This window comes from Dendrobates tinctorius, unplaced genomic scaffold (assembly GCF_039654945.1).
Source record: "Dendrobates tinctorius isolate UK_male_01 unplaced genomic scaffold, ASM3965494v1 ptg000030l, whole genome shotgun sequence".
Classification (NCBI taxonomy): Eukaryota; Metazoa; Chordata; class Amphibia; order Anura; family Dendrobatidae; genus Dendrobates; species Dendrobates tinctorius.
In genome coordinates this window covers 44,538,678-44,551,848 of record NW_027361698.1, presented here as the reverse complement: position 1 = coordinate 44,551,848, position 13,171 = coordinate 44,538,678, and the positions used below count along the sequence as shown (strand labels likewise).

The 13,171-nt window shown below is 49.5% G+C and overlaps 1 pseudogene; it reads right to left on the bottom strand.

Moving 5' to 3' along the window:
• Positions 1–1,006: 1,006 nt before the first annotated feature.
• LOC141086081 (uncharacterized) overlaps positions 1,007–13,171 on the bottom strand; it is a 76,703-nt pseudogene continuing 64,538 nt past the window's right edge.

Below are 13,171 nucleotides of genomic sequence, written 5' to 3'. Positions count from 1 at the left end.
TATAGCGCCCCCCAGCGTCGGAAAATCTCTGGGGTCTCGGAGAACATAATTCGGGTCGGTTTTTACCGTCCCCAGTGTTGCGCAAAAAAAAAGTCTGAGGAGAGAGAAATGGGGTCCCCTGAGCCCCCTCCCCGTTACCTCCGGTGTCCCTGGACCCTCTGACTCCGTCCCCCGGCCTCTTCTTCAGGGGAGAAACTTGAAGACCGGCACCCGGCAACAGTAGGATATTTTTCCTATTGGTTCTTTTTGATCACTGTGATAGACCCTATCACAGTGATCAAAATATAAAAAAATGTAAATCAAACCCCCCTTTTTCACCCCCTTACTTAGGTAAAAATAATAATTTTTTTATTTTATTTCCATTTTTCCATTACGGTTGGAGCTAGGGTTAGGGTTGGGGTTGGAGCTAGGGTTACGGTTGGGGTTATGGTTGTGGTGTTGGGGCTTACGGATGTGGTGTTGGGGTTACGGTTGTGTTTACTCACCCTTGCTAGGTCTAGCGCTGCCTCTCTGCTGTTGCCCTGGTATTTGCTGATTCGCTGCAAAGCTACTGAGCCCGATGATTGGCAACAGTGCTACAAACGTGATGTCACCGCTGCAGCTAGTCAACAAAGATCAGAGTAGAAGAGCAGAGAAGGATTTCAATTCAGTGTAGACAATGGCACAAGCAAGGTGAAAGGAAGGTCTAACACCTATTGTGATGGCAGAATTCTGACGACAAGTTAAAAGAAAGTTACAGAGCATGAGAATTATGAAAGCTCCTGGACCGATTAGACAGGTATTTGTACCAAAATAAGTTTGTTTCACCTTCTTATGCGGGACAAAGGAAACAATACCATGCTTTTCTATAGGTTTTGCTTGAAAGACAGGTCTGCCGGTGATTTTAAGGCTTTCTATCTTGATAAGATAAGTTGACCTACAGCCGATTTATTATACATCCACATAGGATCTAGATACTATTTTAAGTCTACAAATCCCTGAAAATTGAAATAATGCGAATATGAAATATCTTTTTCATTTGACATTGTTTTATTCAATTTAGTTTAAAAACACATTAAAAATAGATCTATATAAATAGTGGTATAAATAATATCTTACAAATATTTTAGAATTGTTCATATCTGCATGATTGTCACAAGCAGCACCCAAAATACCCCATTCACTATAAGGTTATGTTCCCACAATCAGACTTTTTGGTGAGTTTTTGATGTTACAGATTATTTGCCATAATTATGCAACTATTAGATTACATTTTTTATTGAGTTTTTATTTACATACATTTTTATAGCTTTTTGGCACTGTTTTTTCTCTCTTTTTGATATGCCATATTTTAAATAAAGCTGGTTTATGATATTTCCAGTTTGACAAAACTTTATTGGTACAAACATGTGTAAAATACATGCATTTTTATACCTGCAGCTTTTCCGCATCTAATGCACTTCTATGAGGAAAATGTGCACATAAAACTCAGCGTATCCGCAAGAGAAATTGACATGTTGCGGATTTCAAAAACGTATGGCATTGGTCAATTGGTCATTAGATCTCTATAAATCTCATCCACTTTGCTGGGACTGTAAGACGCTGCGTTTTTTTGTGCAGAGAAAATACGCAGCATCAAAAGCTCACTAATACCTCATTGTGGGAACATAATAATAATAATTTTATTTCTATAGCTCCAACATATTCCGCAGCACTTTACATTTTAGAGACTTGTACAGACAATAAAAGACATTACAGCATAACAATAATCACACAAATCAACAGATACCAAGAGGAATGAGGGCCCTGCTCGCAAGCTGACAATCTATGAGGAAACGGGAGACACGAAAGGAACTTGCAGCCTTTTGTGATGATGTCTCTCATTTTACTGCACAGCATTCTGCACTTTTTCTTCCAGTAAATATGCCTGAATCTCTGATGGAGCCTCGTAATAGAGGGGGAAACGCAGATGTGAATAGAGGATTAGCACATGTACGCTTAGATCTCATTAATTTGTTTTCTTTTTATTCTATCTTCAGAAAGTGGTGGAATTAAATGAATAAACTCAAGGATGTTCAAGAGCAGACCTCTGTCGAATGGGTTGTAAAATTTTCCTTCCTCGTCCATGAGATAAAAGTACTTCTTTGCATTCATTCTCTCATTTGTTGTTGTTTGTGGCTGCCATGTATAGCTGTAAATATAAAATCACATATATCTTAATAAATCACCATGCTCGTCCTGATGCTGTCTGCTGAGCTACTAAGGCTTCCACTGATCCCAACAGCAGGAAAGTTTTCATCAGGGCTGCCGGTTACTCTCTGATTAAATAGCTAGCTGCTATGGAAAAGATCTAGTGTCTATAATGTGAACCTATTGGAAAGTTCCTGATTTAGCTGCGTCTGAGTTAGTGCATCAGACCAGTTATCTCCCTTAGAAGGGTAATGGAAATTATCACTGACTATTAAGCCAGCTTTCTGACAAAAAACACAAAGGGCCCGAATCATTATGACCGACGTTTTGTAAGTCAGTCTTAAAAAAGGGCGTGCAGGAGTAAGAGGAGCCTAGTTCATTAAGAGGCACACGCCACTTAACGAATTAAGACACATCTTATTAGCGGCATGTGCTTCCATGTACCTCGCAAGCAATGTTACTCCAGTCAGAGACTGGTGCAAGATTTCTGGCATGTTATGCCACAACTTTTGATGACATCCTTGGGTGGGCTTCACTATGCTCTTCCAACTCTGGCGTAGCTGGGTGAAATTGGCTTGAAAGCATCAAAAGTTGCAAATTTTTTTAGACACCTTTGTGTTGTGGAACATTTTGTGACATTTACAGGTGTTTTGTGCCTTTATTCTGGCAAAACCTCTTCATGAATCAGTCCCATAATTTGTATGCAAGCCAAATTAGGGCCATAGAGACATAGATAGCATGAACCTCCTAAATTTAGCACATCTAATGGGCTAGTTACGTTGCCTGATTTCAGGCCATTAATGAGTGCTAATGGACTATCTTACAGTTGTTTGGCACTAATATGATTGTTTTGTCCCCTTAATACAGTGTGTTATCGGCAGCGTGTGTCCTGTTTACACGTTGCGCTGTGCTGACAGTAAGACCGCTTTCACACTTCATGCTTTTTGTCCCGGCACGATGCGGCAAAAAAACGGACTACCGGATCCGGCCGCAAACGCAGACACCGGATCCTTCTTTCTGCCGGATATATTCCTGGCAGAGAAGGTTTCCGGGCATGCGCAGTGCGAAAAACCGGTCCGGCGTTGGGAAAAAACGTTGCATGCAACGTTTTTTCCCGACGCCGGACCGGCTATTTTCTCCGGATCCAGAAAAAAACGGACGCGCCGCATTGCCATCCGGCGCAATGCGGCAGCAATGATACAGCACGGGGAAAAAGCCGGATCTGGTCGTAACAGGCGCCGGATCCGGCAGTCCGGTTTTTCGCCGCACCATGCCGGATACCGAAAGCCTGAAGGGTGAAAGTGACCTTATGGTGATTTTTATGTATGCATAAAAATCCAAATCACCCACAAAACTAGTAAATGCTTGAGTGATTGTAGGTGTTAGGTCTGGCGGAACACACCAAATAATAAAATAATAGTAAGGTGCGTTCGCAGCCCGGGGTCCACCGTGCAGGGGTGGTAAACTGCTGCTTAGTAATGGTGGAAGTATAAAGCGGTATACAAAAGGTCATACGTGGGTTAACGTCAGCCAGTGTGAACAGGGCGAACTCTGTTTCCTCTCAAAGCCGCACTACCACAGAACATAAATGCCGGAGCCTGTTTAGCTCACAGAGCTCGGCAACGGAGTGCACAGAATGTGGTCACAGAACTCTGCCCCAAGGACACGGGGTCAGAGTCCCTCTAGACCTTCTGAGCGTGCGGTGTCGCACCTGCGGACGCCACTATAGACGCTGACTATGGTGGACCGTCGAGCACGTGCACCGTGGCGTGCAGAGCCACCGGTGGCCACTGATGCCAGTCTCAGACTCTGCCTCTACCTACACCTAAGCCTGGGTGCTTAACAGGCTAGGCTGCACAACACATGTGTACCAAGGGTAGGGGTTTCTTAATGAGTCATTCACCAGAGACATTCATACATGCATACAACACTCACTCCTCATAGTCTGGTAATGCAGTCTATACTAGCACATGGCCAAGCGGCCATGCGAACCTTTTATAGCAGCGTCCTTCCGAGACCTTCCTAATGGTCCAATCTGAGCTGGAGAAGGACCTGAGCATGTGACCTCCGATCTCCAATGAGAGATCGTTCCACGGGCATGCTCAGTGGACCGAAAGGAGGACTTAGTCCCTGGAGTAGCTCGCTGCTGACCAGCATGTGTTGCTATAGCTGGACCAGAGGTGGCAGCAGCAACCAAACCCACAGAGCTGGTCTGAGCAGAGCGCCGGGATCGACGAGTCTGCTGAGCAGCCTCCTCTGTGGCCGGAGAGGAATGGGAGACTGCCGAATGCAAGGCTCGGGATTCCCGCTGTGCAGCAACAGGATCCCGACGCCTAACATTACCCCACTCCTAGGGCCCCCTCCCCTCTGAGCCTCGCTACGCTCAAATGCCGCAATGAGAAGCGGAGCGCGGATGATCTCCACTGGCTCCCAGGTCCAAGCTTCTGGATCATGACCCCTTCCAGTCCAAAAAATAAAACTTTTTCCACGTACCACCCTGCATCCCACGATGGCATTAACCTCAAGCTCGTCTGAGGACAGGTCTGATGTTCTGGCAGATGACTCGGAGAACCGGGACATGTGGACAGGCTTAAGGAGGGACACGTAGAAGGTGTCAGAGATAGCCACGTGTGGTGGAAGGGCCATCCGATAGACCACAGAGCTGATCTGCTCGAGGACCTTAAAGGGACCAATGTAGCGAGGCGCGAACTTGGTGGACTCGATTCGCAGCCTGATGTTATGGGCGGAGAGCCTCACTAAGTCGCCAGGGGAGAAGGCCGGAGCAGGAACGCCAGTGTGCGTCTGCGGAAACCCTCATTCTCTCCTTAGAGGCCCGAAAAGCATCCTGGGTGCGGTCCCAAATATCACGTACCACCGCTCAGTCTGCCACCCTAGAGTCGGTGGATGACACGGGCATGGGCACAGGGACACGAGGATGTTGGCCGTAGTTAAGGAAGAATGGGGTCTGGCCGGTGGAATCGCCCACAGTGTTTTTCAAGGCGAACTCTGCCCATGGCAACAAGGATGCCCAGTCATCCTGCCTGGCCAAGACAAAATGTCGGAGATATGTGACCAGCGTCTGGTTGGCCCTCTCTACCAACCCATTCGTCTCGGGATGATAGGCTGAGGAGAGATTCAGCTCAATACTGAGCAAGTGACAAAGCTCTCTCCAGAACCGAGATGCAAACTGTGGACCCCGGTCACTGACAATCTTGTCTGGCATGCCGTGTAACCGGAAAACGTGTTTAATGAACAACACTGCAAGGCTCCGTGCGGAAGGTAGCCGAGAGAGAGGCACCAAGTGCACCATTTTAGAAAAATGGTCGGTGATGACCCAAATAACTGTGCTGCCACTGGACTTGGGTAGACCCACCACAAAGTCCATTCCAACCATCTCCCATGGCCTGTCCGCCACCGGTAAGGGGTAAAGTAACCCAGCGGGTCGTTGCCGGGAAGACTTAACATTGGCGCAGGAGACACACGCCTGAATATAGTCTCTGACGTCACGAGCCATATGCGGCCACCAGTACTTCCTCACCAAAAGCTCAACTGTCCGCTTAGTACCAAAGTGTCCACCCACTCTGGACGCGTGAGCCCAAGAGAGGACCTCCAGATGCAAACGGGCAGGGACAAAAGTCTTGCCCGGCGGTACAGACTCAAGGGCGACCGGAGCCACTGTCCTCAGGCTCTCAGATGGTACAATTAGCCGAGGCTCCTCTTTCTCCGCTGACACCATGGAGCGAGAGAGTGGATCGGCCCGGACATTCTTCTCACCGGAAAGGAAATGTAGGGTGAAGTGGAACTGGGAGAAGAAAAGAGACCATCGGGCTTGGCGAGAATTTAACCGCTGGGCGATTTGGAGGTAGACCAAGTTTTTATGGTCGGTGAACACCTGGAAAGGGTACCGAGCACCCTCCAGGAGATGTCTCCACTCCGAGAAGGCCAATTTCATCGCTAGCAACTCCCTGTCCTGATGGAATAGTTCCTCTCCGCCGGTGAAAGTTTTAGAGAAGACGACCCTGAGCGTCCTTCTGGAAGAGGACCGCTCCAGCACCGACGGAAGAGGCATCTACCTCCAAGATGAAAGGTTTTTCTACATCGGGATGATGTAGAATGGGAGCGCTAGCATAGTAGGACTTGATAGGGGAAAAGGCCTTGGAGACCTGTTCCGACCATAACTTGGGGTTAGCTCCCTTTTTGGTGAGGGCAACCAAGGGAGCTACCAAGGTGGAGAAGTGAGGAATGAACTGACGGTAGTAGTTTATGAACCCCAAAAAGCACTGCACCGTCTTGAGGGAGTGGGGCTCCTGCCAGTCCATTACCGCCTGCAGTTTGGCAGAATCCATAGCCAAACCCTGGGCCGAGATGATATAGCCCAGGAAGGGCAAGGATTCCTGCTCAAACAGGCACTTCTCCAACTTGGTGAAGAGGGAGTTCACCTGTAAACGGTCGAAGACCTTGCAAACCTCTCTCCGGTGGGACTCCATATCTGGAGAGAAGATGAGGATATCATCCAGGTAGACCACCACCGAAGAGGAAAGCATATCTCAGAAGATGTCGTTGGAAGACGGCTGGGGCATTACAGAGGCCAAAGGGCATGACCAGATACTCATATTGGCCATCCCTGGTATTAAAAGCCGTCTTCCGTTCATCTCCCTCACGTATGCATATCAGGTTGTAAGCCCCCCGCAGATCGAGCTTGGTAAACACTCTCGCTCCCCGCAACCTATCAAACAGTTCCGATATCAGGGGCAGAGGGTACTTATTCTTAATGGTGATGGAGATAAGACCCCTGTAATCGATGCAAGGCCGTAATTCTCCATTCTTCTTCTGAACAAAGAAGAATCCTGCCCCTGCTGGTGACACAGACTTCCTAATAAATCCTCTTGCCAGATTCTCCCTGATATACTGTGTCATGGCCTCCATCTCCGGGAGAGACAGGGGATACACACGACCCCGGGCAGGCTCTGCACCAGGCAAGAGGTCTATAGGACAGTCATAGGGGCGGTGCGGCGGAAGAGACTCTGCCGCTGTCTTGGAGAACACTGCGTACTGCTGATAGTGTTTAGGGAGCGAAGAAAGATCTGCGGGAGCCACAGTGGAGGCAACGTGTACGCATTCGCTCAGACATCTATCCTCACAGGACTTACTCCAACTAAGAATTCTCCCCGAGGACCACTCTATATAGGGAGAGTGGCAACGCAACCAGGGAACTCCCAAGAGAACCTGATCGATACCCTCGGGCATTATAAGGAGGGACACTGTCTCGTGATGGGACGGAGACAGCGAGAGCCGTAGTGTAACAACCATGCTGGCATCGCTGCATGGCCTCCCACTCCCCATCTTTCTCATTGCTCCGGGCCATGCTGTGAGTTCTGTTTGCTTCCAGCTCCATGCTGTACCTCTTGCCTCCTGTCTGCTGTGTTCATGTTTCCTGACTGTGTGTATAGGGGGGTGGCGCCTGAACTCTCTGCTTCTTACGGAGTTAGGGCGCACCTTGCTAATATGTCCCCGACCAATCACCTGGAGCCCTTTACTATATAGGGCCGCCATACCCACTAACCCTTGCCTGTGCAATGTCTCAACTCCGTTCGCTCCTTGCTGCTGAGTAAGCCAGGCCCTGTCCTATGTCTCGCCTTCTCTGAGAAGCTTTGTCTCTGTACTTTGCCTAGTACTTCCCTGCCTGCCCTTCAGGAGGCAGAATATCCTGGTTCCTGTATCCTTCGGTCCCTGTTCATTGTCTCGTACTGTTTCCCTGTCTGAACTCTGTCCTACCTCTGTTTGTCAGTCTCATTGTCTGTGGTTCCTTTCCCTGTGTCCTCCCTGTCTGCACTCTTGCAAGCTCCGCCTACTTTGCACTCTTGCAAGCTCCACCTGCTCTGCACTCTTGCAAGCTCCGCCTTCTCTGCACCCTTGCGGCTCCGTCTGCTCCGCACTCCTGCGGCTCTGACTACTCCGCACTCCTGCAGCTCTGCCTACTCCGCACTCCTGCTTTTGTCATATTCCACTCTCTCCTATCTGTACCGGTATCTGCACCTCCTATTTGAACAGGACCATACCTGTTCCTCCATATTCCCTTCCTTCCGGCCAGTACCGGCTCCTGCTGTGTGAACAGGACCCTACCTGTTCCTTCGCACACCACACCTACCTGCCCTGTGTCTCAAGCCGTGCTTGCACTGTGTCTCCAAGTCGTGCCTGCTTGCCCTGTGTCTCCAAGCCGTGCCTGCTTGCCCTGTGTTTCCAAGCCGTGCCTGCTTGCCCTGTGTCTCCAAGCCATGTCTGCTTGCCCTGTGTCTCCAAGCCGTGCCTGCTTGCCCTGTGTCTCAGCCATACCAGCCTGCCCTGTATCTCAGCCGTGTCTGCCTGGGTACCAGCCATGCCTACCGTGCCAACCTGCCTGCTTGTCACTCGCCCCTGACCAAGTGTCCTGTCCCCGAGTGGGATCAGCAGTAACAGCCAGACACTACCCTGGAGTGGCACCTGGCAGCTGCCTGCCGCACAACCCTGACCTCACCATTGGAGGCTCCAGAGAAGACCAAGGCAGCTGTCTTAGTCACGCCGCTTCCAGGGTAGTCTGGTCTGTGGCACAGTGGGGCCACAACCCCCCGGCTCGCGCCAATCAGTCAAGGCGCGAGTGTGACAGTTTGCACAGGCCATGGTCCCCGCTGAGTCCCATGTCCTTCCGCTCGCAGAGCGTCATGAACTTTTGTCCTGCCAGTATGAGCAACCGATAGAATTTGTTCCGCCCTGCGTGGTTCCGATTGTTGAGACTTCAGAACCAATCATAGTCTCCAAAGCCATCTACAATCAGCTCCTGGCCTATGAAGAGCACGACCCAGCAGACCCGCCTAGGTTCTATGGGGACCCTAAAGCCAAGGGTTCCTGAAAAAGTGCCTGTGCTACATCCTGCAGAATGCAGCTTGTTTCCCCTCTGACTGGGCCAAGTTGGGATACATCATGTCCTACCTAGCTGGTGATGCCTTGATGTGGATCTGTCCCCTTTGGGAAGCAGGGGATCCTGTCGTCATGAGCCTGGGGTCATTCCTGGTGGCCTTCCGTAAAGTGTTCGACATGCCTCGTCCAGCTGCTCCTGAAAAGTCTTCCCCTCCAAGCTTCCAGAGACAGACCAGACAGGAGGAACCTGTGGGTGAATCGTCTCAACAACCTATGACCGTCCAGCCATCACCTGTTCCACAGTCTGCCGATGCAGCCTCCCGTGCAAGATCCAAGAGGTCTAAAAAGAAGTGGCGGGCAAAGTTGCAGCCAGAATCTGGTCTGGAGAAAGAACATCCTGGCGGTCTCTGCCCTGTGAAGCCTGTACTCCAGAACCCTGGGCCAGTAGACGAGGCCGCCCCTGGCGAGAGTACTCCCTCTCCATTAAAGCCTATGACTGTTTTGTTGCCTTCTGGGAGCTTTGGGGTGTTCAAGCCACCAGTCATGCAGAGTCGGTGTGTGATCTCCATTCTTCAGCTCCAGAACCCGGCGTGGGCATCGTCTAAAAGTGGTCGAGCCATCTTTGAGAACAGTCTAGTCCTGCAAGGACAACTACAGCTGGAAGTTCGTCTTCCACTTGCTGTCTGGTATGCCCAAGGGTCATTCTGAACCAGAGATCCTTGTGCCCATTTATGTTTGGAGACCCAGCAAGGTACCGTGCCTGATACAACCAAGTGACAAGAGGTGTCTGGTTTCCTTGCATCAGATTCAGTCAGCAAAGTCGTCTTCTTTATCCAGTCTGCTGAACGCCGAGTTAAGGTGTGAGGACGCCTCTGAAGAGGGGAAGGCGGTCGCAGTCTCCTCACACATCCCCAGAGACTATCCTGGTGATCTGCCCCCTGGAGCATCCCTGCCTCTTGATTGTCTTCCCCAGGATAAAGGGCTGAAGATGGATCCGGAGTGTATGCCTTCAGCTCCCCTGTGGCCTATGGGTGAAGGTCCCAAGACAAGCTTCACTCAACCTCTAACCAGGAGGAGGTGGTCCAGTTTTTTCAGAGTAACAGGCTGAAATGGCTCCCTGTATGTATGCCTCCAGCCTCCATGTGGCAGGTGGATGTAGAAGTGAAAACAGTGGCCTATGAATCTCTGTTTCTCACCCACCTGGAGGAGGTGGTCAAATTTTCTTTGGATAATGGGCTAAAGATGGACTCTGTGAAGGTGTCTTCAGTTTCTAGCTGGCCGGCTGATGTAGGGGCGAAGTCTGAAGCTGCCAGGGCCCCGCTTTTTGCCAATCTGGAGGAAGAAGTCCTTGTTCCCTCTGTGTTGGAAACTGACTCCGCTGGGCACCAAGAAACTTGGCACTCTGGGATTCCTGATGGCAAACATAATCTACTCTACCTGATGAATATCATGTTAGCCTGGACTGTGTGTGGTCCCACACTCCTTCTGCAGATCATTCTGGCAGGCTTGAGGAAGAGGGGCCGTAAAGGGGGGGTACTGTAACAACCATGCTGGCATCGCTGCATGGCCTCCCACTCCCTACTCACCATCTTTCTCACTGCTCTGGGCCATGCTGTGAGTTCTGTTTGCTTCCAGCTCCATGCTCTGTCCCTCTTGCCTCCTGTCTGCTGTGTTCATGTTTCCTGACTGTGTGTATAGGGGGGCGGCACATGAACTCTCTCTGCTTCTTATGGAGTTAGGGCGCACCTTGCTAATATGTCCCCGACCAATCACCTGGAGCCTTTTACTATATAGGGCCGCCACACCCACTAACCCTTGCCTGTGCAATGTCTCAACTCAATTAACTCCTTGCTGCTGAGTAAGCCAGGCCCTGTCCTATGTCTCACCTTCTCTGAGAAGCTTGTCTCTGTACAGTCATGGCCAAAAGTTTTGAGAATTACACAAATATTAATTTTTACAAAGTCTACTGCTTCATTTTTTCTAATGGCAATTTGCATATACTCCAGAATGTTATAAAGAGTGATCAGCTTAACAGCAATTACTTGCAAAGTCAATATTTGCCTAGAAAATGAACTTTATCTCCCAAAACACATTTCAACATCATTGCAGCCCTGCCTTAAAAGGACCAGCTAACATTGTTTCAGTGATTGCTCCATTAACACAGGTGTGGGTGTTGATGAGGACAGGGCTGGAGATCAATCTGTCATGATTAAGTAAGAATGACACCACTGGACACTTTAAAAGGAGGCTGGTGCTTGGCATCATTGTTTCTCTTCTGTTAACCATGGTTATCTCTAAAGAAACATGTGCAGTCATCATTGCACTGCACAAAAATGGCCTAACAGGGAAGAGTATTGCAGCTAGAAAGATTGCACCTCAGTCAACAATCTATCGCATCATCAAGAACTTCAAGGAGAGAGATTCCCTTGTTGCCAAAAAGGCTCCAGGGCGCCCAAGAAAGACAAGCAAGCGCCAGGACCGTCTCTTAAAAGTGTTTCAGCTGCGGGATCGGGCTACCAGCAGTGCAGAGCTTGCTCAGGAATGGCAGCAGGCAGTTGTGAGTGCATCTGCACGCACTGTGAGGCGGAGACTCTTGGAGCAAGGCCTGGTCTCAAGGAGGGCAGCAAAGAAGCCACTTTTCTCCAGGAAAAACATCATGGACAGACTGATATTCTGCAAGAGGTACAGGGAGTGGACTGCTGAGGACTGGGGTAAAGTCATTTTCTCTGATGAATCCCCTTTTCGATTGTTTGGGACATCTGGAAAACGGCTTATTCGGAGACCAGGTGAGCGCTACCACCAGTCTTGTCTCATGCCAACTGTCAAGCATCCTGAACCATTCATGTGTGGGGTTGCTTCTCAGCCAAGGGAATGGGCTCTCTCTCAGTCTTACCTAAAAACACAGCCATGAATAAAGAATGGTACCAGAATGTCCTCCAAGAGCAATTTCTCCCAACCGTCCAAGAGCAGTTTGGCGATCAACAATGCCTTTTTCAACATGATGGAGCACCTTGCCATAAAGCAAAGGTGATAACTAAATGGCTCAGGGAACAAAACATAGAGATTTTGGGACCATGGCCTGGAAACTCCCCAGATCTTAATCCCATTGAGAACTTGTGGTCAATCAACAAGAGACGGGTGGACAAATAAAAACCTTCAAATTCAGACAAAATAAAAGCATTGATTTTGCAAGAATGGACTGCTATCAGTCAGGATTTGATTCAGAAGTTGATTGAGAGCATGCCAGGGAGAATTGCTGAGGTCCTGAAGAAGAAGGGTCAACACTGCAAATATTGACTTGCTGCATTAACTCATTCTAACTGTCAATATAACCTTTTGCTACTCATAATATGATTGCAATTATATTTCTGTATGTGATAAAAACATCTGGCAAACCCATATAAATACCGGAGGCCAGCAGATCATGTGAAAATATAATATTTGTGTCATTCTCAAAACTTTTGGCCATGACTGTACTTTGCCTAGTACTTCCCTGCCTGCCCTTCAGGAGGCAGAGTATCCTGGTTCCTGTATCCCTCGGTCCCTGTTCATTGTCACGTACCGTTTCCCTGTCTGAACTCTGTCCTACCTGTTTGTCAGTCTCCTTGTCTGTGGTTCCTTTCCCTGCTGTGTCTTTCCCTGTGTCCTCCCTGTCTGTACTCTTGCAAGCTCTGCCTACTTTGCACTCTTGCAAGCTTCGCCTACTTTGCACTCTTGCAAGCTCTGCCTGCTCTGCACTCTTGCAAGCTCCGCCTTCTCCGCACCCTTGCAGCTCCGCCTGCTCCACACTCCTGCGGCTCCGCCCACTCTGCACACCTGCGGCTCCGCCTACTTCGCACTCCTGCTTTTGTCATATTCCACTCTCCTATCCGTACCTGCACCTCCTATTTGAACAGGACCCTACCTGTTCCTCCATATTCCCTTCCTTCCGGCCAGTACCGGCTCCTACTGTGTGAACAGGACCCTACCTGTTCCTTCGCACACTACACCTACCTACTCTGTGTCTCAAGCCGTGCCTGCTTGCCCTGTGTCTCCAAGCCGTGCCTGCTTGCCCTGTGTCTCCAAGCCGTGCCTGCTTGCCCTGTGTCTCCAAGCCGTGCCTGCTTGC